Source organism: Crocodylus porosus, unplaced genomic scaffold (genome assembly GCF_001723895.1).
Source record: "Crocodylus porosus isolate Cpor-Errol unplaced genomic scaffold, CroPor_comp1, whole genome shotgun sequence".
NCBI classification, from domain to species: Eukaryota; Metazoa; Chordata; order Crocodylia; family Crocodylidae; genus Crocodylus; species Crocodylus porosus.
Genome location: NW_017728918.1, coordinates 76,925,509 through 76,951,063, shown reverse-complemented (window position 1 = coordinate 76,951,063; position 25,555 = coordinate 76,925,509). Strand labels below are relative to the sequence as shown.

The window sequence follows — 25,555 nt, the reverse complement described above, 5'->3', positions numbered from 1 at the left end:
CCCAACCCTCTCCACCAGTTTCCTGACCTCCTCTCAATTCCTACTGCCTTTTCCCTGTGACTTTATCCTGCCTTTCTTTGCTTTCCCACTGCCTCTGCTGCCTTTCAGTCTCTCCTGCTGCTTTTCCAGTGATTTTCTGCTGTCTTTCTGTTTTCAGGTTTCCCCCACACCTTCTGTAGTCATCACCCCCCCTGCAGCTTCCCAGCTCCTCATGGCTTTCCTGCAGTTTTTTCCAGCAGCTGGAGCCTTTCTCTGGCTCCCAGCACCTACTGCCGCACCTGCAACTTCTCTAGCTGCCCCAGAGCCATCCTCTGGCTCCCCACACCCAGAGCCCCTCTTTAACACCCACACTTTCCCTTAGTCCCATTTTCCCTCTCCTATCTACCTTTTCAGATCCCTCATAGCTCTGGCTCCAGTCCCAGCCACTGTGCCAGCATCACTCCCCTGTTCTGTAGGCTTTGGGCATTGTCTTTGAATCAGTTAAGGTCAATTAACCTAAAGTTACCCCCAATCCTCAGTTCTTCAGCCCAGGCCCCTCTAGTCTACCAATGCTAATCCTGGTCCCAGTGACTTTCATTTCCAGCAAGTTTCACTCCCTACACTTCTACTTTCTTTTCTTAACCTTTCCCCAGGTATCCCAAGTACACAAGCACATACATACATACATACATATATACATATCACAACACCCAACTTAGGAACTCACTTGTGTGTATGTGTAGGTGGGTGGTATGTGTGTAAATTAGTGAATTCACATATATATACATATATAGATATCATTGTGTGTGTGTGGTATATGAATTAGTAATCCACGTATGTGTATTGGATGTGCAGGTGTTGGTAACTGGAAACTGATTCTGTCTAAATTTAGTGTGTGTGGCGTGTATGGGCTTAAACTGGTGATAGGTGTGCATGAACCTAAACTAGTTATTTTGAACGTGTGTATATATGAGTTGCTAGTGTGTGTGTGTGTGTGTGTGTGTGTGTGTGTGTGTGTGTGTGTGTGTGTGTGTGTGTGTGTGTGTGTGTGTGTGTGTGTGTGTGTGTGTGTGTGTGTGTGTGTATGGCATTGTGTGCATGATATATGAATTAGTGATCTGTGTCTAACTTTTGGGGTATATAGTGCAGGTGCTTGAATTGGTAATAGTGCATGTGCCTAGGCTGGTTTGAATGTGTATGTGCCTGAGCTGGTAGTGTCCATGTGTATGCACCTAATTGATTTGTGTGTTTGTATATGTGCAATTGTGTTACACCCTCCTGTTTAACAGCGCAATACTGAGATCCTGAGAGTTGGCCTGACCCCACAGGGCAACATTTTGATCAAGAGAGCAAGCATATACAGACTGGAGACTTGAGACTAGTGAAGGCGATGTGGGAGTATCAACCATGAAGGCAACAGACTCAGTAGAACCTTCTCTGCTAAGACCTGTGGAACAAATTCTAAATTAAAAATGTAAATAAAATGAACTTAGAGGATGATATAACCTGACTGGACCTATCTGCACTTGGCATAGCACCAAGGAGATGAGAACAGTTCTTCTAGGTCATTTCTTCAAATCACGTCTTTACTCCAGGACCAAATTAGTCTTCAAAATAGAATAGAACAGCTATCCATGATCCGCCAGGGCTGTTATGCCCATGTGTCTAACATTCCCTCTACTGTGTGCCAAACAACCGATATCTATATATAATGGTGTTTAATCAGAAAACCTGGGATTTTTTATCAAAGAAAATTGTGATTTTTAAACAGAAAACTAGGATCCCTGCTCATGAAATAGTGGCCAAGCTAGTCTGGTTAAAATATATAAATATGTACACAGAAATAGCAAACACTAGGCATAGATTGTATGGCCACCACAGCAAATAAACTTGACTACTAAGTGATTTAACTGAAAGATGGGCAGATTTTGCTAGGGGATGAAGTGGATATTCATGTCATAGAATCTCTTATTACAAATTTATGTGTTTTGATTTTGAAATAAGATACTAGAAAGCCAGATGCAAATAAATCACTTCACCTACCTGTTTGCTAGTACTGCTAGTTGATAGAAAAGGACTAATTATTGAATTTTTTTTTCATACCTTAAATGTTTAAAACTGATGCCAATCTACTCCTTGGGCACTCTAATCCTCTCAAGTTTCAGGATGCTGAAAGCTCCCTGAAAACAAAAACATTACAGGAAAATTAGTATTAATTGTTAACATGCACTGCTCACTATGTGTATAACAAGACCATTTAGTCAGACAAAGTAGTAACAAAGAAGACACTGAAGGTGGGAGTATTAGATGTAAGCACAGATTATTGGCATTAACATCATAAATGAAGAATCCTTCTATCACAGTTATGCTATGTACTATGATAGGTTCATGGAGCTCAAAGTGCCCTGAACCTCTCAAATGCAGCCCATGAAACTAATTCAGCCTTGAGGCATTTTTCCTTATAGACATTTTTTCATTTTAAGAAAATATAAAACTCAACATGATTTTCTAACTAAACAGAAGACTTTGTGCCCAGAACATGGCAGGTTTTGAGAAAAAAAATGTTCCTTGCATGTGACACACACAAACAGAATCAAGTTTTTCCTGCTTGTTTTTCAAATTACTTTTGCATTGAATTTTGTCTCATCTCCCTCCCTTTTCCCTTAGTCTATCCTAACTGAAATGCAAACTCAAGAACACTAAAATCAAATATACTAAGCCACTAAGTTCAGACAAGTTTGAAATGAAGTAAAGCAAGTTCATCTATGCCTACATACTATATTTTGGTTGGAGCACTGTTGAAAAGCGATGCTGTCAGTGTCTATGAAAGACAAGGTTCTGGTGGCTGAAAAGTAGGGTTAAACTTTATCAAGTGAACTGGTTTTTGATAGTCTTTTAATGATTCTTTCTGCCTGATGAAATGTAGTAAAACAAATTATCCTCACAATGTTTTTGGTGCTGAAGCTCAGGACATGAGAAAAGATCTCTACTACCCGTCTGCTTTGGGACACTCCACTTCAATCATTATCTCATTATCATTAGTGACCACTTATCAGGAGTAAAAGAAACTTAAGTGATAAGCCCTTTATGGTTGGTTAGTATGTAATGTTTCTGTATTATTTTTATCGAAATATTGCTTGTTTTGGGGCTTCTTTACCACACTTATGTACCAATGTATATGCTGAATCTAATTTTCTTCCATTAAAGAGATATCTATTTTCTTGTTTTTCTAACCTATGTTGTCTGCTACCTTCTAGTCTAAATCTGGCTTATTGCCTGCATTTTCAGAATTTCCAAAATACACTAAAATCATTAAATGATGAATGGAATCTTTTTTGGAACAAATAGACACCACTTTTACCATGCTGCTTACCATTCATGTGTTAATAAAAGGCAATAAAACATACCTAGTAGTTAAGAATTTTATACTGAAAAAAAAACACATGTACAAATCCAACACCTTAACAAGTCACCCAAATTTGAACAGCAGAAATGTGAAAGGCGATGCTTTATATTCCATCCGAGCATTGGTAGTTATTTCAAAGAACTAATATGCAGTTGTCAAATAATTTGTATTCTAGACTATTTTGTATGAAAAAGGTTTTAAATAAAACCTCTGAATTTAAAAAAAAAAAAAGAATGTCTTTTTACACAGATACTCAGAGTGATATTTAATCATATAGGTTGTCCCAAGTAGTGAATAAAATGCCATGGTACCCTGTTACATATAAGAAAATCATCATAAATAAATTAGCTAGCAAACTTCACAGGTGAAGAAAGTGTTTGCTCAGTTGTAGCATGAATATAGGGAGATCAAACAGGGTGAAAAAGACCACAAGGCCAGAGGAGTGTGTAGACGGATAAAAGGGGATGACAGAATGTGCGAATGAAGAAATAGAAAATAAGGGATAAAAGATGAGAGGCACATGTGTTAATGGTAGGAAAAATTTAAAAGAAATGAAACCTAAGGAGAAATGTAGAGATTCCAAAAAGACAGAAAAGGAAGGCAGTGAAAGAACAGAAAGGAACATGGATTCCCAGACCAAAAAAAAGCACTTCAGGCTCACATATACCAATTCTAAGCGAGTCCCTGTACTCAAGATAGAAGAAATAAAGCTACAAACATTAATGTTATATTTGTAAAATCCATAGATCAATTTCATCAGTAGAGACTGCAGGCTAGGGGAAAAAGGAAGAATAAACGTAGGGTGAGCATGTGTGCATTTTACCCATTACTTGCACACACACATGCACACTGTCTGACTACGCTTCCTTTGAGAGCTGCAGCTCAAAAAAAAAATCACAATTTGGGAAAAAGATGGCTTTAAGCTATTTTTATACCCTTGTAATTCTGTACTGCTGCAGACACCAGAAATGGCACCAGTAATACATATGTAAAATTCAGGTGGTTAACAGTATCCCAAGTGAATATAAGGCAGCAGCAATACAAAAAATTGACATGACAGTGTTCACTGTATCTCCCCCAACCTAACTCCCTACTTCTGCCTCAGTAGCACTAACTAGACAGGTTATAGTTAATCACACTGATTTCTAACAAGGGAGAATACCTCCCTAGCTGTGTTTGGGGATTTTATGGCCCTTCTATACTGCCAGTGGGCATGTCTACACATGCACTTTACTACGCATTACGCTAATGTGCAGTAAAGCATCACCATGAATATGTGTGCCGCTATTAGTGCACAGTAGATTAATGTAAAGCACCACTGGGTAGTATTAATAGATACAGGTACTACCTGATGGCGCTTTATATTAATACATCTAACTGTACATGTAGATGCTGGCCTGGGAGCCAATTGCTCAGATCAGTCCTGGCAGCAGGGAGACATAACTACTTAGCTTAGTCCTGAGCATTTGGGGGCAGGGAAGGAGCAGTCCCTGGCTCCAAGGACAGCTCTGGGCAGCATGGAGCTCAGGGCTTAGTTCTGAGCTTCAGGGGGGGTGAAGGGCAAGCTGGTCCTGGTCTGGAGGAAGCTCTGGGTCATGCAGAGCTTGAGACCTGAGCTCCACACCACGCAGAGCTACCCCTGGAGCTCTGAGCAGCCCTGAACTACACGGCTGCCATCAGGTGCAATTTGCTCATGACCTGGGTACACATGTAGATGCACATCCAGGAGTAGTATACTGCACATGAATTTACTGCACAGTAAATTCCTGCACAGAGATTTTGCATGAGATTTTGTACAAGATTTCTGCAAACTCACCTCCTACTCTCAAGCTTGGAAGAAATTTCTAAGGTCCACAGGTCCTCCTCCAAAAAATCAGGCATTTTGTTTGGACTCTGATCAGTGGTGTCATGGCTATAGGAGCCACAACCACGGATGAGCATTATACTGATTAGAAAGGGGATAAAAAGACATTAAACCTGTCAGGTCAAGCTGAAGTAAAGATGACTCAAATTCTTGAACCTCTCTGTTGGCTAAATTCAATGTCTGTTGTTATCGTTCAATGATACTCTGTCATGACTTTTAGTTTTACAGGTCTCTGGGGTTATTAGTTAGTTTATAAACATGTTTGGGGTTCTAGTTAAATCTGTTTCTCCTTTCAGCTAGGCAAACTGTTGATGACAGAAATTCTAGGATTTTTTTCCTTCAATTACGCTATTTATAGATTATTCATAACATTCAACAATTATCAGTCACAGAGTTCCTTTTCCTCAAAAAGAGATGCAATGGTATGGTATGATTTAGCTTAGTCCTGATTCTCTTCCAGGTTGGCTGATCTCATACGGCGAGTTTTAAACTAGCATTGCCAGGGGAGGGGGCCGCAGGAAGACGAGGAGACAACACCCGAGCAAGACAGGTAACAAATGCTAGGAGTGCCCAGGAAAGAAACAGGGATCCAAACAGTCTCCCAATTTGAGGGGTGGCACATGCAGCTAGGCAGAGTCTTAAATGCCTATATACCAACACTCATAGTATGGGGAATAAGCAGGAGGAACTTGCCCCCAGAATAGCTAGTTCAGACCCAGACATAATAGGGTTAACAGAAACTTGGTGGGATTCATCCCATGACTGGGCAGTTAGCATTAGGGGCATTAGGGTCTTTACAGGCAGGCTAGAGAACGAAGGAAAGGTGGGGTGTGATGCTCTATATCAAGGAGCAATACACATCCTCTACTAGCAGAATGGGGTCAGAGGAGGGGCCAGCTGAAGTCCTCTGGGTCAAGATACAAGGGGGCTGTGGGGAGAGGGATTTAACAGTGGGGGTCTACTACAGACCCCCCAACCAAGGGGAGGAGCGGGACTGGAAATTTTCAGACCAGCTTGCAGAGGCACTTAAGGCAAGGGATGTAGTTGTCGTGGGTGATTTGAATTACCTGGACATCTGCTGGGAGGAACAGACAGCCACGTCGGACCATTCCAGGAGGTTTCTGGCTGACATACAGGACCTCCACTTAATTCAGGAGGTGCACAGCCCCACCAGAGGAAATGCCCTGTTGGACCTAGTCCTGGCCACAGGCAATGACCTGATAAGGGGCCTCCAGGTCCTTGACCACCTGGGTGATAGCAATCATTGCTTGCTGGAATTGACCATCCAGTGCAGGGTGTCAAGGGCCTGCAGCTTGGAGGTAGCCCTAGACGTCAAGAGGGCCAACTTCAACGAGTTGAGGAGATTAGTGGGAGAGGCACTGGGGTTCTTGAGGGCAGGGGAACTCAGTGCCCAAGATGAGTGGTCGTTACTTAAGGAGACAATACTCAGGGCCCACAGGGTGAACAACCCAACAAGAAGCAAGGCGGGGCAAGAGTGCCCAAAAGCCAGATTGCAGATTAGCTGAAGGGTCGCACTCAGAGGGTGGTAGTGGATGGGCCATATTCGACCCGGGGAGAAGTGGGCAGTGGAGTCCCCCAGGGCTCGGTCCTTGCTGTTCAATTGCTGTTCAATCTCTGTTCAATTGCTGTTCAATCTCTTGATCAGCGATTTGGATGACAGGGTGAAAAGCACCCTGTTTAAATTCACTGATGATATGAAAATTTGGGGTGAGGTGAGCATGCTTGTAGGGAGGGAAAGACTGCAGCAAGACTTGGATAGGTTACAGGGGTGGGCTAGCAAAAACAGGATGCGCTTCAACTTTGACAAGTGCAGGGTGCTGCACTTGGGCAGTAGTAACCAGCAGAATACTTATAAGATGGGAAACTCCCTTCTTGAGAGCATGAAGGCAGAAAGGGATCTTGGAGTCATTATTGACTCCAAGATGAACATGGGTTGACAATGCGAGGTCACGTTTGGCAGGGCTAACCGGACCTTGTCGTGCATCCACAGGTGCATCTCTAGCAGGGACAATGAGGTGATCCTCCCCCTCTATGCGACACTGGTCAGGCCACAGCTGGATTACTGTGTCCAGTTCTGTGCGCCCCACTTCAGGAGAGATGTGGACAACATGGAAAGAGTTCAGAGGAGGTCCACCCACATGATCTGGGCACTACAGGGCAGAGCCTACAATGAGAGACTGTGGGACCTGAACTTGTTCAGCCTTCACAAGAAAAGGCTGAGAGGGGACCTGGTGACAGTCTATAAACTCACTAGAGGGGACCAGAAGGGTTTGGGAGAGACCTTGTTTCCCCTAGTGCCCCCTGGCATAACAAGGAATAACGGCTACAAGTTGTTGGAGAGTAGGTTTAGATTAGACATCCATAAGAACTACTTCACAGTTAGGGCGGCGAGGAGCTGGAACAAACTTCCAAGGGAAGTGGTGCTGGCTCCTACCCTGGGGGTCTTTAAGAGGAGGCTTGATGCCTACCTAGCTGGGATCATTTGAGCCCAGTTTTTTCTCCTGCCCTGGCAGGGGGTCAGACTTGAAGGTCCTTTCCGACCCTACTTCTACGATTCTATGATTTAGAATATAATACAAGTTAATTGCAAAGGTAACTTTATATAATGCTGCTATTAATATAATAAGTAAGGTTATTGAATATAGTAAGGAAGGGGAAAATGACCTCCCGAAAGAGGAGAAAAGTAATCTTGTAGCTAAAATACAATACTAAGGCCTATTTTATGGGGGTGGGGGGAGGTAAATGATGTTTTTAAAGTGAGTAGAGATCCTCATCTCTTATATAAAGCAATAGTATAATATTATTCTCTACTGGAGAAACATTTTATAAAGCTAAATCAAAGCTGACATTTTTAAGCTGTTTTAGCGGATCGACACAAGCACATTTTAAAGCTGTTTTAACACAGCTGACAGCCCAAAGATCACAAGTTCAAGCCCACAGCAGAAGCACTCATGGTGCAGCCCTGTCAGATTCCAAAGAATCTGCGAATTCTGCTAAATATCCTGTCACAAGGGTACAAAAAAGGAAAGGAAGTTGATCAATACAAGAACAGGTTTATTCTACACCATATGTCCCCATCTACCTGTGTGTGTAGCTTTGTTTTACATTTCCACTTCTCAGTTAAGTCTGATACTGCATTCATCCAGGTTTATCTTAAACCAGTTTCAGCCATTTTGAAAGCAGTTTATGTGCACTGAACTTCTGTTGTTTTATAGACAGGAACCAGTTTCTTATCACTTATACTAGTTTATGTATAAGTCTCTATATGTATTCTGTCTCTAGCTTAAATGTCTCCTACTTCCTTGTACAAAATTGCTTTGTACATATTTTTTGTGAGCACAGATGCTTTCATTTACATTCTGGTGAGCTATCATGATCAACGCTCAGGCTCATTACATACTATCTAAGTGCCAAATATGATAAGACATGAGTAGCAGAGAGCATTAATTATTGTCCAAATAGGAATGGGTTACAGAGATTGGTGAGGTCAGCAAGAACTGCCACTATATCACGAATCACCCTTTACTGTACAAAGAGCTCAGCAAAGAGGCAGTCTCATATTGGGCTCTGTAGCTGCAAGATTAATCTATCTTGTCATGTAGTTCCATAGCCATGGGGTTTCCATCAGAAAGTTGTGCCCTTCCTGTCTAAGAGCATCAACATAGGTTCTGTCACCTGCAATGTCCCTGAACATTAAGTGCTTTTGAATCAGCGTGGAAAGACATAGCCCCAAGGCAATTGGGGACAAGCCCATTCAGAGATTTGAGAATAATAATACAATTAAAGCATTTTCAATATTTTCTATGAAGCACCAACGAAGTACCAAAGGGTACAGAAGTGGTGGAATGTGCTCTCCTTACTTTGTGTTACTTAAAAGTAACATCAAGTTGTGCCAGGTGGCTTTCATGCAGCCTTCACAGACAATCCAAAGTAGAGCATTTTGTAGTAATCCAGCACAGCTGGGAAAAGGCCATGGCTTCCTTTGGTGAAGTCCACATCTGAGAAAAAGGATGTAATCTTCTACTTTGTCAAAGGTGGAAGAAGGCATTTCTGGCCGTTTTTGCTCTTTGATTATCCAGAATTAGGAAAAACCATGCAATGCCCTTACTGAGGATGCCATCATAGTTTCTGCTAGTTTCCTTGAAGAGGTCCCCCTTTCGGCTCCATCTCACCTGGAATGAATCTGACCTCATTGTTCTTCCATCAGGTAATTATTTCTTTCATATACCAGGGCATTCAGTTGATGCAATGACTGTTCCTGGTGAGAAGGAAACAGAGCTGAGTATCTGTATATTGATAACGTGATTCCATAGCCTCTAACAAATTAATTTCTAGTTCTAGGACAAATAGGACAGTGCTCAGTCTTGTGTGACTCTTTAGTAAGAGCTTTTGCCAAAAAGGAGTAAATGCATGTCACACTTAAAAAGAGGTACATTTTCAGAACTACACAGTACTGCATGCAGTTTAGAAACCCATAGCTCTTTATAAAGAGCTTCTAAGGTACCTTCGGGGTATCTTAGGGTTTACCTTTAGGTGACATTTCATTTGTGGGGAGAGCTATCTTGAATGAAGTATGCTTCAGTTAGATGTCTGTGAGTACATGCATACCCATTTGAATATTTTTACTTTCCTATGTGATTTTACCATACTACTTCTACCATTTGACCTCGTGGTATATACTTTTATTCAGTTGTAGGGACATAATAACGTGTTTTCATATGCATTTTACATTGTGCATTTTCCATAAAAATATTCTTCTATAGCAATTGCAGAAATTAGTTGACATCTCAGTAGACGAATTCTAGATATAGTATTTGGATTTCTCAGGCTAGTTTTTCGACCATGTTGATTTTGAACAGAATGCAAATGAAAGCATCTGTGCTCACAAAAAATATGTACAAAGCAATTTTGTACAAGGAAGTAGGAGACATTTAAGCTAGAGACAGAAATTACACATAAACTAGTATAAGTGATAAGAAACTGGTTCCTGTCTATAAAACAACAGAAGTTCAGTGCACATAAACTGCTTTCAAAATGGCTGAAACTGGTTTAAGATAAACCTGGATGAATGCAGTATCAGACTTAATTGATTTAGGTTAAATCAGTTTATTGAAGTTCTGTCCCAGATCCCCTCCAGATTCAAGTTAACTCACAGCTCCCCAGCAACCCAGGGTACTTTGCACCTCCCCTGCTAACCCCCCAACACAGGGTGCAGGGCTAGCCTGGCCCCAGCTGAGTAGAGAAGCATGCTTTAGCACTCCCCAGATTCTGGCCTGGGCCACTGCAGTCATGTGGCTGCATTTCCACAATCAAAAGTGAATGTCTGTTCACTTGCTTAGCAGTTCAATCTATACAGCTTAAACTAACCTGCTAAAATTGAATTGATTCAGCCTTCGGCTTTTTGATAGTCTGTACTTAGCCTTACACATGCATAGAGTAGTACATACATTTTTGCAGGTGCATAATCCAAAGCCATACACATGTGGTAGGTAAAATATAAATCTTTTCTTTTTTGTGGAAATAAATTTTATTTGGGTATTTCTAACTCTCCTTTGACTCTTCTGAGTATTGACTATTTGCTTAATACAATAAATATATCTGGATTAAGATCATAATTATTGTAACACTTAACCTCTTTTTTCATTAAAAAAAGGCAAATTAAGAAACAAGAAAAATATTAAACATGTTTTGTGGCATGGATGATACTATGCTACTATAACTGTTAGTAATCTGTAAGAAATTGTTGTTTCTTCAGGAGGACTTTATTTTTGCTCTATAGTTTAATACTGTACACTAGTAACAATATATTGTTTTTAGAAACTAAAGACTTTCCTAAAACATTTTTTTCCCCTTCTGATTCAGAATTATGTTTAAAATCACAGACTGTTTTAAATAAAAATGTAGCAGCCTCGGTATCACATTTTTTTTATTATTATTCTTGTATACCTCACAATATTTCCTTCATGACAAAAAAGGAAGGCCACTGAATGGGCAATGTAATCCTGGAAATGTTTGCCAGTTTTGCTCTTTTTCATTTTCTGTTTCAGTATCCTAATTCAGCAGTTCCCTGAACTATCACTTGTTAAAGCACTGACTGGTCTCCCAAACTGTTGTGTTTGGATAGCAATTAAGGAGCTCCCTGCCTGAAGGATCCTCCCACCCACTGAACTCTTAGTCCTTGTTTTCCAGTGTTAACTGAGCAAAACGGTATATCTTTATAGACACCATGCAGTCACTGAGGAATCAATTCCATGTGCTTTTCTCCCTTTTATAGCTTAAAGAACCACAATCAGTTTTGCTTAAAAAAAAAAAAAAAGAAAGAAAGAAAGAAAACCTCTCTCTACCAGGTAAAATTCCTCTGTTACTATTAACACCTAAAAATATGATCACAAAACAAAAGCTTTGCTCCTCTGTCCAATTTGATGTCTTTTTCATGCTGCCTCAGTGATGGCCAAATAATTGGTTGTTCACTTGTGTCCTTGTCTCCCCCGACAGTTCCACAGATGCCCTGAACAATGCTCCAAAGACTGCTTTCAGTAGGGGCAAATCCTCATTAATCATTCCTGGCTGACAGCACAAGGGAACACCTGCATCTGGTGCAGGATCCAAGCAGTGGCTTCTGGGAGTATGTATTAAAAAGACCAACCAATTCAAGTTGTGGGAGTAGACTTCTAATAGCCATGTGAAAAATCTGTCTCTCTCTGGGTTTTCCTTTCATTAAACATCTAAAATTAGACCTGTGGCTCATGTTGAGATTAAAACACCAATGTATTCTAAGCAAATCAGGATATGAACAGGACTGTATGTTATGATAAATGGCTGCTAAATTCTTTATGTCTAGATCAAGCAATGCTAGCATTAAATACTGATGAACTGTCACATAATTTTCATTTAGAAATGACTGCACTTTGAGCTTCATGTCCTATGGTGCTCATAAATATTTTTCCCTGCTATATTTCACAAATACAATATACTGACTGAGATATTTTTGTCATGTAGCCTTAAGACCAAACTGTATATAAACTACTTTTCTGTGCAAGATCATCAACCTTTCTGTGCAAAGCATTAACAAAAGAACTCACAAAATAAGTTGCAAAGACAAGTTGTCAACTAAACTTGCAAATAAACAAGGGTGTGTGCGTGTGTGTGAGACAGAGTTTGTGCACATGTGTAGTTAAATGTTGCTTACATTAGAATGTGTCATACACATGGTTAAACACTTGGAGCTATTGACATCCATAGAAGCATTCCCATGGATTTCAATGGACTTTGGGTCAGGCCCTTAGGCCCCACTTCTGATCTCTAATATACAAGCATATATATTCCCACATAGCTTGTAAACTGAGCAGAACATGAATAGGCTGGGTATTATAAACTACTGAGCAGTATGTGTGAGTGTGTGTGTGCGCGCGTGCGCACACATGTCTATGCACACGCGTCTGTGCGCACGCATGTGCATGTGTGTGTAAGTAGATCTTTTTCACTGTTTGTCAAATGCATTCACATCTCAAACAAACAAAGCAGCCAATTCAAAAAAAGTAATTATAAAGGGCAATCATCAATTGTCACCTATATACTATGGTAAGGAATACATTAAAATGTGGTTGGGAGGGAGAAAGGTAAAGAAAAGTGATATGTGAGCGAAAATAAAGATTGAAACTGAACAAAAACATGGTGCCAATTTTCTGATGCTATTTTATGATCTTTTAAACAAAATAAATTCTAAGACTACATAGATCTACTACAACTATAATTTTGAAAGACATTTTCTGTAGATTTTAAATGATGATAATAATGGTGAGTGCTTGATAGAAAAGAAATGCCAACATTTTTCAATTCTGAAGCACCTTTTGTTAACTTCAGTGAGGAGGAAAGTTTGGTGCATCTTGATTTACAAAGAGACATTACGTGTCACTCTGGCAAAGATAAATGTTACATGCAGGAGCATGCCTTAATTAAATACACTCCAAAGAAGGCAGGGAAATACATGCATGTACATAATGTGTACTTAGTTTGACATTTAACAGATATCTATTGAACAAAATAATAGCTGTCTATTGGCTGTACTTTCATGGAAGTTAGAAATACTGACATATCACAAGGAACTGAATTCTTTGATACTGAATTTCCAATTTGACTTCAACATTAGCTGCACATGTGGATCCAATATTAACAAGTTACAAGAAACAGAACTCCCTAAATGCTATAGGAATAAGGCAGAAATGTAAGGTTGGATAGATTATACAAAGAATGCAAAGAATGTGGCCCATTCCCTGTGAACTAGCATCAGATGCAGTTCAAATCCTGTCTTTAGCAATATTGTTTCCACTTCATTTGGAAAAAAAATAAGAAATGAGACAACAGCAGTGAGAAAAGCCCAAACAACTGAAGTGACAGATGCTTCCAGAAGTGGAAAAATAAAACTACATCAGGTTATAGTGTAATTAGTATCTTCCCCTGAGATTATATAAGCATACAGAAGTTCACATTCCATACCTGAATAAATATACATGCAAATGAGAAAGGGGGTGTTGTGTATGTGTTTGTACCTGCACTGCATTTGTGTGCTTACACAGTTTTGTGAGGGTGGGAAATATTCATGTAAATATGGTAGGCATTCTCTTTAAGAATGTGTCTCAATGATAGATGAGCACCATTTAGTGCTGGAAACCCCTTTCCACATTTTTTTAATTGAGAAGTATAGTAAATTGTCACACATACAAAGAGCTAGAATGTAAGCTGTGGCTGCCCTAAGGCAGATTTTCATTAGGCTTTTTGAAATCTTTTTAAAGTTGCAGCATAAATAAACTCACATTTAAGTTGGCAATATACCATATTCAAAAGCAAAACATTTCATTTATACTCAAATATTTGAGAACAGGGAGCATTCTTTAAAAGAACATTGTCAAACTAAAAATCATTTGGTACATGTCTACCTCTGATATTAGTAGAATCTCTGATAATTAGAAGAGATCTAATTTTTACCAGTTCTAATGCTCACACTTCTCATAGCAAGTTTCACCTCACCTCATAATCGGTTTCACTTCTCCTGCATCAATTTAAAACCACCATGTATCAGCATAAAAGTCTGCACACAATTCTAGATTCATTCCAAGCTAAGAATATGCTTTTACTCAAAGTTTCAAATAAAGGACATATCAGAACAGGTCTTTTGGTGTTCAATTTTTCAAAATCATGCGTGGGGGGGGCGGTTCTAATACACCCACATGATTTATCCCTACGCAACAAGGTATGAGTGTGGCTCTGTACACCCTCCATGTACTGGAACTAGTCAGATCTTAGAGACAATATAGTACTTTGTGTAAAAGGCATGTTCAAATTAATTTCAAAACTAGGGGAAAAATCTGGAGAATGAGTCCATTGGTGCTGGGGATAGCATTCAGAAGAAGAAAAGATGATTATTTTTTAATTTGCTGTTTTCCACACTCTCCAGTTATCTCAGCTCTGGAGGCATGTTCCTGATCCAGTCCACATCATATACAGAGACCCCACCCCCATAATTCATGAAAGGTAAATTATTAAGGGGCTTAAGAAGCTGCTCTATGGGTTTGCATAACCTTCAGATTATAATTACCCCATCCAAAAATATCCTATAAAAATGCCACTTTTTTCCAAGCGTTTTTTCACTAGCAAATATAGATTTGGGCATTATATTGAACAGCTTCAATACATAAAGTTAAACATGCAATGAAGGAATTGAAAGTTCACTTCTTGGTGTTTAGCTACTTTCTCATTCACAGTTTTTAGAATAGTCATATTAAGGGTATTTTTGTTTGAGTGTTTGGGGATTTTTTGCTTACCTTAGATAATATTAGAGCAATTAGTATGTCAGAGAAGTTGTTCCTGTTTTTCCCCCCTATATTTCTTTCTTATATTCCCCAAAGTAAAAAGAATAATTAACTGAAATCCAATTAGTGTAGATTTAGAACACCTGTTTCCAAAATCCTTTGAATAACTTTTTCATATTATTTTTTTCCTTGGTCTTTGTTTTAAGATGAAATGCATATCCCTATTCAGTTGCTCTTAGGAGCCTGGAGATTTGCATTTTCTAAACAAGAAGAGAACCTGTTGTAAAAAAGACATGAAGACTTAAAAGACCAAAAGAGCCTGGTGTGTATATTACAACAGCAATAGCTTCTTTAACCCTTTCTTGGACAAGCCGTGTTCCTTCACAAAACACACAGAGCCAGTTGATAGACTCATTTTCATTATGACTATTATTATTATTATTATTACAACACCTAATTTCTGCCCTCATTTGCTACAATTTTACAGGGGTGCAGATTAGTTCCAGCTATGTGTGCTTACTATGGCCATTCTGTCAAAACAGGGACTGAAGTAAATGCACATGATATGATGCAGACTGCCACTACTTCAGAAAAGGAGAAATCTTTGTCCCTGGCTGCAAATTCTGCTCACTTCCATTGTACTTTAAGTTGGTTTCCTATCCTGTGTGTACATGTGCATGCCAGGAGGGCTGCCTTCCAGATTTCCCCTTTGCCTTCCCCACTCACGGTTGCACCTCTGCAGAATGTAGCAGGATTTGGCTGAAGAAATATGAGGCAGGATTTTCAGAAGCACCTACGTGAGATGAACAAGTGAAAAGTGACAAAAATATTATGAAGGTGCACACAGAGGGATATTTTATGAGGCACTATACTCTCTTTGACTTTCTGGCTGTGGGAGTTTGGCTATTAAACACATGTTGGAATCATATTTATGTATCATATCAAAAGCAAGTTTAGTACTGTGCTATTCAGCTGATTTCATCTTAATGTACTACTCCCTTTTCAGAAACTCTTCACAATATTATGTAGTCCCATATTCCTCTGTTATCCTGAAACTTTCTAGAAATCCTTCCAGAAAAATACAAGGTGTCTGTAAACGTATCCCATATTAATTTATTTCATACCAACCACATTCTTTTATGTTTTGTAATCTATGAAAAAACCTAATTGTGATCACAGAGATTTGATTATTTCAGAGGAAAGACGCTCCCTTATATACGTTGAACCTTCTTCGTTAAAACAAATCTGCAAACAAACCTGGCATGCTCTCACTATTTGCGCTATTCTGTACATGCAGCCTCAGATGTAGATCTATCCATTATTCTTAAAAGGATTTTTGCAAATGTTTAAGGGCACAGCTTGAAAGACTGACAGTTCAGCAAACAGAGAATTTTGAAACAGAATCAAGAGAGACACGGAAAAAAGTAACTTTTGGCTCAAATTAAGGATAAACCAAACATTAAACATTGACCATTTGAAGACACCTTTAAAATATCAGTGGAAAAGTTAGACAATGTTTCCTGGGATCTGGAGGCATGCTACATTCATACCATTCAGTCATATTTACAACAAAGGCCTATGGCTATATGATAGCAGCAGCACCATTATAAATTAATAAAAATGAATCTTAAATTATACAAACTGCTAGAGAAATCAGGAATAAATATGTGAAGAAAAGTCATATTATGGGACTTTAAACTGTATCAATTGCTGTATTTTCTTTTTCACAGAAGGCATGCATGTAGTCATTTTTAAGCACCCCCTGTTTATATAGAGTTAAGTATAAATGGAATTAAATATTTCAAGAAGAGAAGGTTGTTTTAGTCTGAACACATACATATTTATCTTGTAACTTTTATCCTTATTTCTACCTGATCTTTTACACATTTTGTTGGGCATGTAGGCTGTAACATATTCTGCCCCCTGATGTTAAAAACATATAGGTTCATGCTAATACTGGAATGCCAGTATTTGGAAAGTGACATATAGGATATGGAATTCTATACCTTACCTACCCATGTAAATACAAACAGTACAAGGGGATGGTGTATACATGCAACAGATGCATTCAAAGAGCCTAGCTTGTTTATATACTCTTGAAACTGCTCAAAAAGATAACTTGCTATCCATTTCTTGCAGCTGGCACCAATGCACATTTTCAGGATGGAGCACAGGAAGCTCAACCTGAATCTCACAGACTTGTGAGATGAATCTCAGCCTGCACATCTAAAAAGAATGAGGGGCACTAAAATTGGGGGGAGGGCTTTACAACCTAAACAGGTTACAAAGACAATTAAGGATTCAACCCCTGCTACTAAAGCAAGTTGCCCTAGGTGAAGTCATCAGCAAACCTCCCATTGAGCTCAACAGTCCAGGTTTAAATAGCAGAAAAGGGATTGGGAATTGTCCATGCAGGCCTCTAAAGTTTGGAATTAGACATTTAGTATCTCTGGAATTCAAAGTTTCTACTTCTTGTTGGTTAGAAATAACTCAATTCTCACCATTTTTTCCTCTGCCTTTGGGAAAGGCTGGGCATGATGAACACCATCAGTCTGATCTCTTTCTCATTTTCTGGTTTTGAAGAAGTCACTAATTATTTTTATTTTTTTAATGATATATCAAACGTTCCTAGAGTCTAAGATGTTGCCTATACTAAGAAGTTTTGCCAGAAGACCTAAACTCTCCCCAGTCCAAATCTCCTCTACAGCAGTGCAACTTTCCTTTCTGCTTCCACCAGCATCTCTGCAGAGTAAAACAAGACTTCTGCAACCAGCTGAAGGTACATGTACACAGATGGTCCCAGACCTTCTGCAAGCTGCCATGGTCTCTTAAGAACCTAGTACATTCCCAGATGGCATTTTGTGCCCTGGTGATACAACCACTGCAAACTTCCAGATGAATATAGATGTGCACACAATCTGGCAGCTTGGTGATGGCAGCTGTTGTCTGCCAGTAGATGTTTCTGTGGGTGTAATAGACACCTAGCTCTGTGGCTGGGTTGTAGACAGGGTTATAACCTTTTAATTTTGGGGTCCCCTTTGGATATGCGTGCATTTTATTAAGAGAACCACATGCATTTACCTATGCTGTTATCCTTTTTAGTAGAAAGTATAAGGAGGGAAGCAAAGAATAGGAAGCTAAGAAAGTAGGAGACATATTCAACTACCTCCTTTCCTGCTCTGCTATCCTCAAAGCCCTCCTGGGGGCTTTCAAAGTGCCTTGTGATATTCTAGAACATAGATAGACTGCATAGACTGCATCATGCTTATGAGAGAATAACTGTGATGTTTTTATTTTAGATTAAAATGCAAGACACATACAAAAAGAACAGGATCAGGGAATTATTTTTCTGGTAGATTCCCATTCATCCAAACAGACTGGGCAACACAAAATATGTTCAGATAATCAGGAGTCAATAGAGCAGGGAGTTAATTAGAGAAAGAGGTTCTTAGGAGTTTGGATAATCAGGATTCTCTTGTATTTAATATCAACAGCAATAAATCTAAAGAGAAAAAAAACAACGGAATCCTCTTAAGTACTGACACGGTCACTTTTATTTAGTGAAGCTCTAAAAGGGCTCTTATTTCAGTGCCTCTTGTCCAAAGCAAAATCTGTATGAATTCAGGCTCCGTTCAGCATGTGCAGGTGCAAAACCCAAATAAATTACTGGGAAGGGGGCAGATGCTGACAGGATTGCAGTCTAGACTCCTCACTCTAAATCCATTTAGTGCTATTAACCATGACTGGATATAATAGCTCTGTGTACATTAGCACTGGGATAATTTACCCTATATTGTTAAATATCAAAACTGTGTATTCATACATATCATATAAGAAAAGAACACGTCATAGACAACAAAACAAAAAGGCTAAGACCTATGCATACTATATCTCCAAACTCAGGGTAAGGAAAATAATCAGAAGTACTCAATGTTTCCCTATATACAGTGATATTACCCCTGTCCTTCACAGTAGCAGAAGATAAAAGGTATCCTTTTAATGGAAATATATTTTACCAAAAAAGGATCATGACAAAGTAAAAAAAGGACATGATAAGAGAATAAACGTATATAAGAAATTTACAAGCCTATTACATGCAAATATATTATCTGGCAATAAAAAAACTAAACTAATCAAAATTGGTTTAGATGAATGAATTTCCTGGTGCCAACCAATGTTTTATTACGATGTCCAACACTCAGAGTTCTGATACAGCAACGGATGTTTGAAAAAATATATATATATAGAAGTAGATTTTTAAGAGATTTCTCCTACTACATGTATCTTGCCTGCTCAAGGAGAAGAAAGAAATTATATCAACACAGAGTGGAAGCAGAAGCAACATTGAAAGAGATATTGTGCAAGGCAGCCCTCCTTTATGAGGAAGAAATAAAGAACGACATTATCATGAATGAAAAGAAACAAGGACTGAAATGTAGAGGGAGATAAAAAGGGCAAGAGAGTGGAGGACAAGGAATATTAAGGGTGGGTAGTGGCCAGAAGGGTCACGATACATGTAGTAGAAGCAAGGGGATCCAAGGGTAAAAAGCCAATTAGTGGATTAAAGAGTAAGAATCCAAGTTCTGAAACAGAAGGGTGATAATATAGGCAGCTAAGGAGAGGATTAGAGTAAAAGTGATAACAGCATTCAGTTGAGAGGGAGGGCTGTCAAGAACTCAATGGGAAAAGAAGGTAAAACAATGAAAACAAAAAAAGTGTCATTTAATGAAGGGTGATGATGGTGAGAGCCCAGACCAAAAAAACAAAATACTGCTTGGTTTTAGTTCTTAGTGTCCCAAAATTGTTGGAGGGCAGAGACAGATGGAAGATTTGGCCATGGTTATATGAAATCAAATGAGTAATAATGAATTCAGAGCAATTACAAGATTCAGCTCCTTGGTGTTGCTTCCCTAAGCAGATAGTCACCAGGCACTTGCCTGTCCCCAGTGCATAAAAATACTGGGTATTTGCAACAAAAGATACAATGTCTATTTATGGAACTACTAAGAAATGGTGGATAATGTATTTATTCTCCAAAAATTTACAACAGCTAAGAAGTCCATGCAAAAAGAACTCTGTCTTTTCCCTACTTTATTTTATATAGTCCTAACTTGCATGAGCTCTCTAACTCCAAGAGCTCAACACAATACTTAACCCATTCCCTAAGATCTTACTTTGGGGTTGTTGTTTTTTTTCCTTTGTATCATCAGAACCAGCCAAAACCCTTTTGCTTCTTACAATTTACACTTGCCCTACTCCAGCACCAAATACTTATTTTCTCATGCAATTTTTCTGTGCTATATATGTAAAATATGCTAAATGTATATCATACAGATACATTTCTCCCATTGGAGGTGAGAGGACTGAAGAGTTGTGAAGTTAGCAGCATTGTTGTAAAGGTAAGAAGTCTTTACTGAGATAAAAAACATAAAAAAGACACATTTTCAAATTGCTAAGAAGTATACATTTATCTGTGCTTTTATTTGAGTGGCTTGTAAAACAATTCTCTGGACATTTTTTTTTCCATGACCATTACTTTAGAACACAGGAAGATAAATACAAATATTGATAATTAAATAACAATAATATTGATAGTCAGTTATGTATAAGGAAATGGAATTCATTGTAAAATCTAAGTCTGGGAAACTTTAGAAGTCACTTCTAAATAAAATAGGCAGCTAATTGCTTGGCATAAATGAGGGGGTGAGGCAGAAGGACATAGGATGGTAAGTAACTACCAACCAGGGAAGCAAGAAAATGGAACAGTAAACTGGCTTGACTGTTTTGACTCAAGTTTTCAGATGTTTTTAAAAAATTCCTTAAAGACTGTCTTTAAAAAGCCTTTTAAAATATAGTAATAGTAATAACATTATTCTTACTAATAAAATAGCAGTAAAAGATTGTCATAGCTATAGAGGCAACGATGAGGCTGACAAAATATGAAGGATGCAAGAAACATGATGCAGAAGCTGTTGTACATAAATTATATTTGAGTGGATACATGATAGCAGCTTTCTGAACCCAAAGTATCAATTGATAGAGCTATTAGAAAAGAAGCTCCAAGAACTAGAGATGCTGCTGAAGATGGTTTAGTTCAGACAGGAATTTGAAGACATGACGGAAGAGAAGAGAAAGGAAACTTCATGGACAGTTCAAGAACACAAGACCTTGTAAGGGTTCAGTTGGGATGTAGGCAGCTGAACCTGTGGATAGGCCTGAGGGGCACTAGGAGGCCAGCAGGGTTGGGGTACAGGTTACCAGACTGCCAGGCTGGGGTCTAGGCTGGCCGAGTGGAGAGCATGTGACCAAGTTCCAGGGGAAATCCAAGATCTGTAGTCCGAGACACAAGCCAAAGTCAGAAGCCAGGGTTCAGAGACACTATGTCAAGTCCCAGTGAAGATCCAAAATCAGAGTCAAAGAAGCCAAACTGAGTCAGGTTACCAGGAAAACCAGAGACAACAGGGCCAGCACCAAGTTTCACTGAAGATCCAAGATCAGGGTCAGGAAAGGCCAAAGCTGAGTCAAAGGTCTGGAGAACCAGCAAAAACGGTAAACACAAGGCTTGACAGAACAGACAGGCTGTGTAAAGGTGTGCCTGAGGCTGCAAGTATGCTTAAAAGGGATGAGTAGCAGTTTCAATAGCCAATCCAGTTGCAGGGAACTGAGGCAGTTGCATTAGCCCAGGATCAGGAGCAGGAGCAGGTATGATAACTTAGGCACTGGACCCAGCCAGAGATGCTTCATCAGAGGCCCTAACAATATCCTCCACCCCCTTACAGGGTCATCTTCCAAGCAGCCCAGGGCGTAGCTTTTCTGGGTACTTCTGGTAGAAGTCCTGGACTAGTTTGGGTGCATGAACATGGTCGGCCAGTTCCAAGATCATTCTTCAGAGTCATAGCCCTCCCAGTTGATCAAGTAGTGGGGTCTGCCCCGCACACATCTGGAATATAATATCTGTTTAACAATATATTCTTCATGAACTTCCACTATCATGTTTGGAGCTACCAGAATTGTTAAGAAATTAAAAGATGGGTCTTGGTATACCTAAAGTGACCTATAAGAAGTAAGTCGTGACAGATCCATGCTGGTCTTGATTAAACAGGACTCTCTGGGATGCAAAAATGCTGTCATAAAAAAAACAAAAAACCTCCCAAGAATACAAAAATTGGGCTGGCGAAGATCCCTCTGACTGATGCAGCTTTTTAGCAAGGGGGTCATCTACAAGGGCCATTTGTATGGCTGATAGGAGGGTTTGCCAAATAGTTCCAAGAATGAAGGTTTGAGGTTGGAAAAGGCAGCGGTGTCCTTAAAAGGGATGAGTGGCTCTTTCAATAACTAGTCTGGTTGCAGGGAACAGGGGCAGTTGCATTAATCCAGCATCAGACCAACTCAGGTGCTTGGCCCAGCTGGTCATGCTTGATCAGAGGCCCTGTCCTGACACCTTGGAGGAATAACTTGAGATAAGGATGACATCACAACTACAAAGACAGGCAGAGGAAGAGACAAAAGAGTGGAGGGGCACAAAGTGGGGAGCAAGCCTGCTGGTCCCTGCCGCATGACTTGGCTCCACATGAAGCAGAGATCCACGCTGGGGTCTTCTTACCAGCACTGCTCTGCTGCGTGACCTGCCTCCATAGGGAGCAGAGATCCATGCTAGGGGTCTCCTCATAGCTGCTGCCCACTCCATGCAACCCCTAATCTCTGCTTCCTGTGGAGCCAGGTTGTGTGGCAGGGCAGTGCTGGTCCCTGCCACACAACCTGGCTCCACAGGGAGCAGAGATCTGGGGCAGTGCAAGGCAGGCAGCAGCAGCGAGGAGACCCCCGGTGCAGATCTCTGCTTCTTGTGGAGCCAGGTCGCACATCAGGACAGTGCTGGTCCCTGCCGCACGACCTGGCTCCATAGGAAGCACAGATCTCAGGCAGTGCAGTGTGGATTGGGCAGCAGCAGTGACCCCTGCTGTGGATCTCTGCTCCCTGCAGAGCCAGGTTGCATTTCAAGACAGTGCAGCATGACCTGGCTCTGCAAGGAGCACAGATCTCGGACAGTGCAGCACGGGGTGGGCAGTAGCAGCGAGGAGACCCCCAGTGTGGAGCTATGCTCCCTGTGGAGCAGAGTCACGCGGCAGGGCAGCAGCGTGCAGTTGTTTTCCTGCAAGCCCGGCTCTGAAACTCCAAAATTTTCTGAAACATTTCTGAAACGTTTCAGATGACTTGTTTTACTTTGAAGATGTTTCAGAGCCTTCCATTTCAATTCAGATTCAGTGTTTCAGGCACTGAAATGGCCCAAAACACCTGCAAAACGAAATGTCTGCTGAAATTTCACACAGCCCTAATTTTAGGTACCTGGTAGAGCAGATTCCTTTGTTCCCAGCCTTGAATTACTTGGTATAGTGGAAGGTAAAGCTGTGTCCATTGCACTGTGGGCGGCCACAGTGCTGGAAGAGTCTACTATAGCATCCCAATTGGAGGATCTCAGCTACACAATTTATGGTGATGGGAAATTGCTCTTGGGTTCTTCGTCTGGCTTGCTCCTCTGGCCTTTTGGCTAGGGGTAAATAAGACTAGGGGGTATCTGAGCCCCAGGCCTCTGGTCTTGGGGCTTGCATGTAAGATGACCGCCATGGATTTGGGAGTATCTGAAGCCCCAGATTGAAGAGTCTGGGAGGTAGGATACTCTCTGGTGGTAGTACAACATAGACTTCAACAATTGAGCTCTGCTCAGTCAACAGAATTCAGCGCTGATTTGGCCCAAGATATAAATTTAAAAAAAAAATTGTTCTATATGTAAGCAGGTGCCAAAGTGCTACTTAAAAGTGTATTTATGGAGTACCTGTGCTAGAACTTTCAGCAGTTTCAAAAAAGGTAAACTGCATCAATTCTAGATAAACTATCTTTATGCGTGCTATATACAAATTTCAAGGACAGTTTTTTTCAAATTTGCTCACTTCCACAAGCACAAGGAGAGCAGGGTCTGACAGTAAGGAAAGGAGGAAGGGAGAAGTGGGGGACAGAGGGTAAGGGGGGGCTACCTGATCGCCCCAGATTTATTTTCTCCATTGTGGTAGTAGCGGGGGACAAACTGAAGACAAACACCCAATATTTAGATTCTATATCTGGAAAATTATATCACGTTTATAATTATTCCATATATAAAATCTAATTATTGGTGATCATCTTATAGTCAAGTAAATATGGTATAGAAGATAAAGTACAATGATGGCAAAAGTATGAATGGGTATAATCTTGCCATAAACACATTTAAACTTTAAAATGAGAAGGTTTCCAACCTTTAAAGGAGTAAGGTTGGAACAGATTCCAAACCTTAGGTTCGGAAAACCAAACTAGTTTTAAGATGTATCACTGTAAAAAAAAGGAATCATAAAACGTCAGGGATGATTCTGCCTTGAGCAGGAGGCTGGACTGGATGACCTTATGAAATCCCTTCCAATCCTACTTTCCTATGATCCTATATGGTTGCTTAGAACAGCACGAGACTGGACTCAGTGACTAAGCGGTTCTTTTCAAGTCCCATGGATTCTAAGAATAATACTATCAAAGATACATTTGGCCCTTCGGTCTTTATTCATTCTTCATTGCTTATGGTTCTGCCGTTAGTGTGTGATCTTATACCGTATGTTCTATAGGTTATGCTGCAATTTCAGCCCAGATATTCTGCTCTTACAGTTAAAATTCAAACATTGGCATTCAATAAAAACCTATCGAAACTACAATATCCCAATATACTGCTATATGATCATCTCTCATCTTGTGTCAAAACAGTCTCTTTTCAAATATTGCTGTTTAGTAAAACTAAAGCTGCATTTTCCCTCTCCAGCACTGGAAATCCCAATTAATAGGATAGGATTGGTGGAACTGAGCAAAATACAAATTTTGCTTCATTAAGTGCTATGGTTTTAAGAAGGCAGTGTGTCGTAACTCTTATATAGGAAGTCTCTTTTTTAGCTCTCAACTTTGAGCCCATACTAATAAAAAGACAACAAGAAGATCTGAAAGTACATCTTTGCCTTGATTTCCAATATGCCATTATTCCTCCCCTGCCACTATCTCTTTCTCTCTAAGATGGTAAGCCTATTGTGGCACAGTATTTGGTACACTTAGAGCCGTGGGACCACCATCAGCAGTAAATTGAAAAATAAAAATACAGCAGTGCCCATGTATGTCACCCGGCTATGATCCATTTTGATGGTCATGCCTTTTCCTAAGACAGCCAGCAGAGACCATATCTACATGTGCTATTAGCATGCAGCAATAAACTCTGGTGTGTATCACATCAGAATTTATTGCTCCTGGGCACGCCATTTGAATGTGCACCCAGGACCACAGCACACTGAGCCTGGCTGGAGCAGCCCTGGCTGGCAAGGGGCTCTGGGGGTGTGCCTGCCAGCCTGGGGCTGCTCCAACATGGTTCAAAGTACTGTGGAGGGGCTGGCTGGGGCATGAGGGTGCTCCAGTGCA

General features: G+C 40.1%; 1 long non-coding RNA gene across 1 annotated transcript in view; it reads right to left on the bottom strand.

Moving 5' to 3' along the window:
- Nucleotides 1-25,555, bottom strand: part of LOC109311882 — a 187,199-nt gene that overhangs the window by 54,120 nt on the left and 107,524 nt on the right. Inside the window, exon 3 of the long non-coding RNA XR_002101645.1 lies at nucleotides 2,083-2,159. This is a non-coding gene — a long non-coding RNA (uncharacterized LOC109311882). The remainder of the gene's footprint in view (nucleotides 1-2,082; nucleotides 2,160-25,555) is intronic.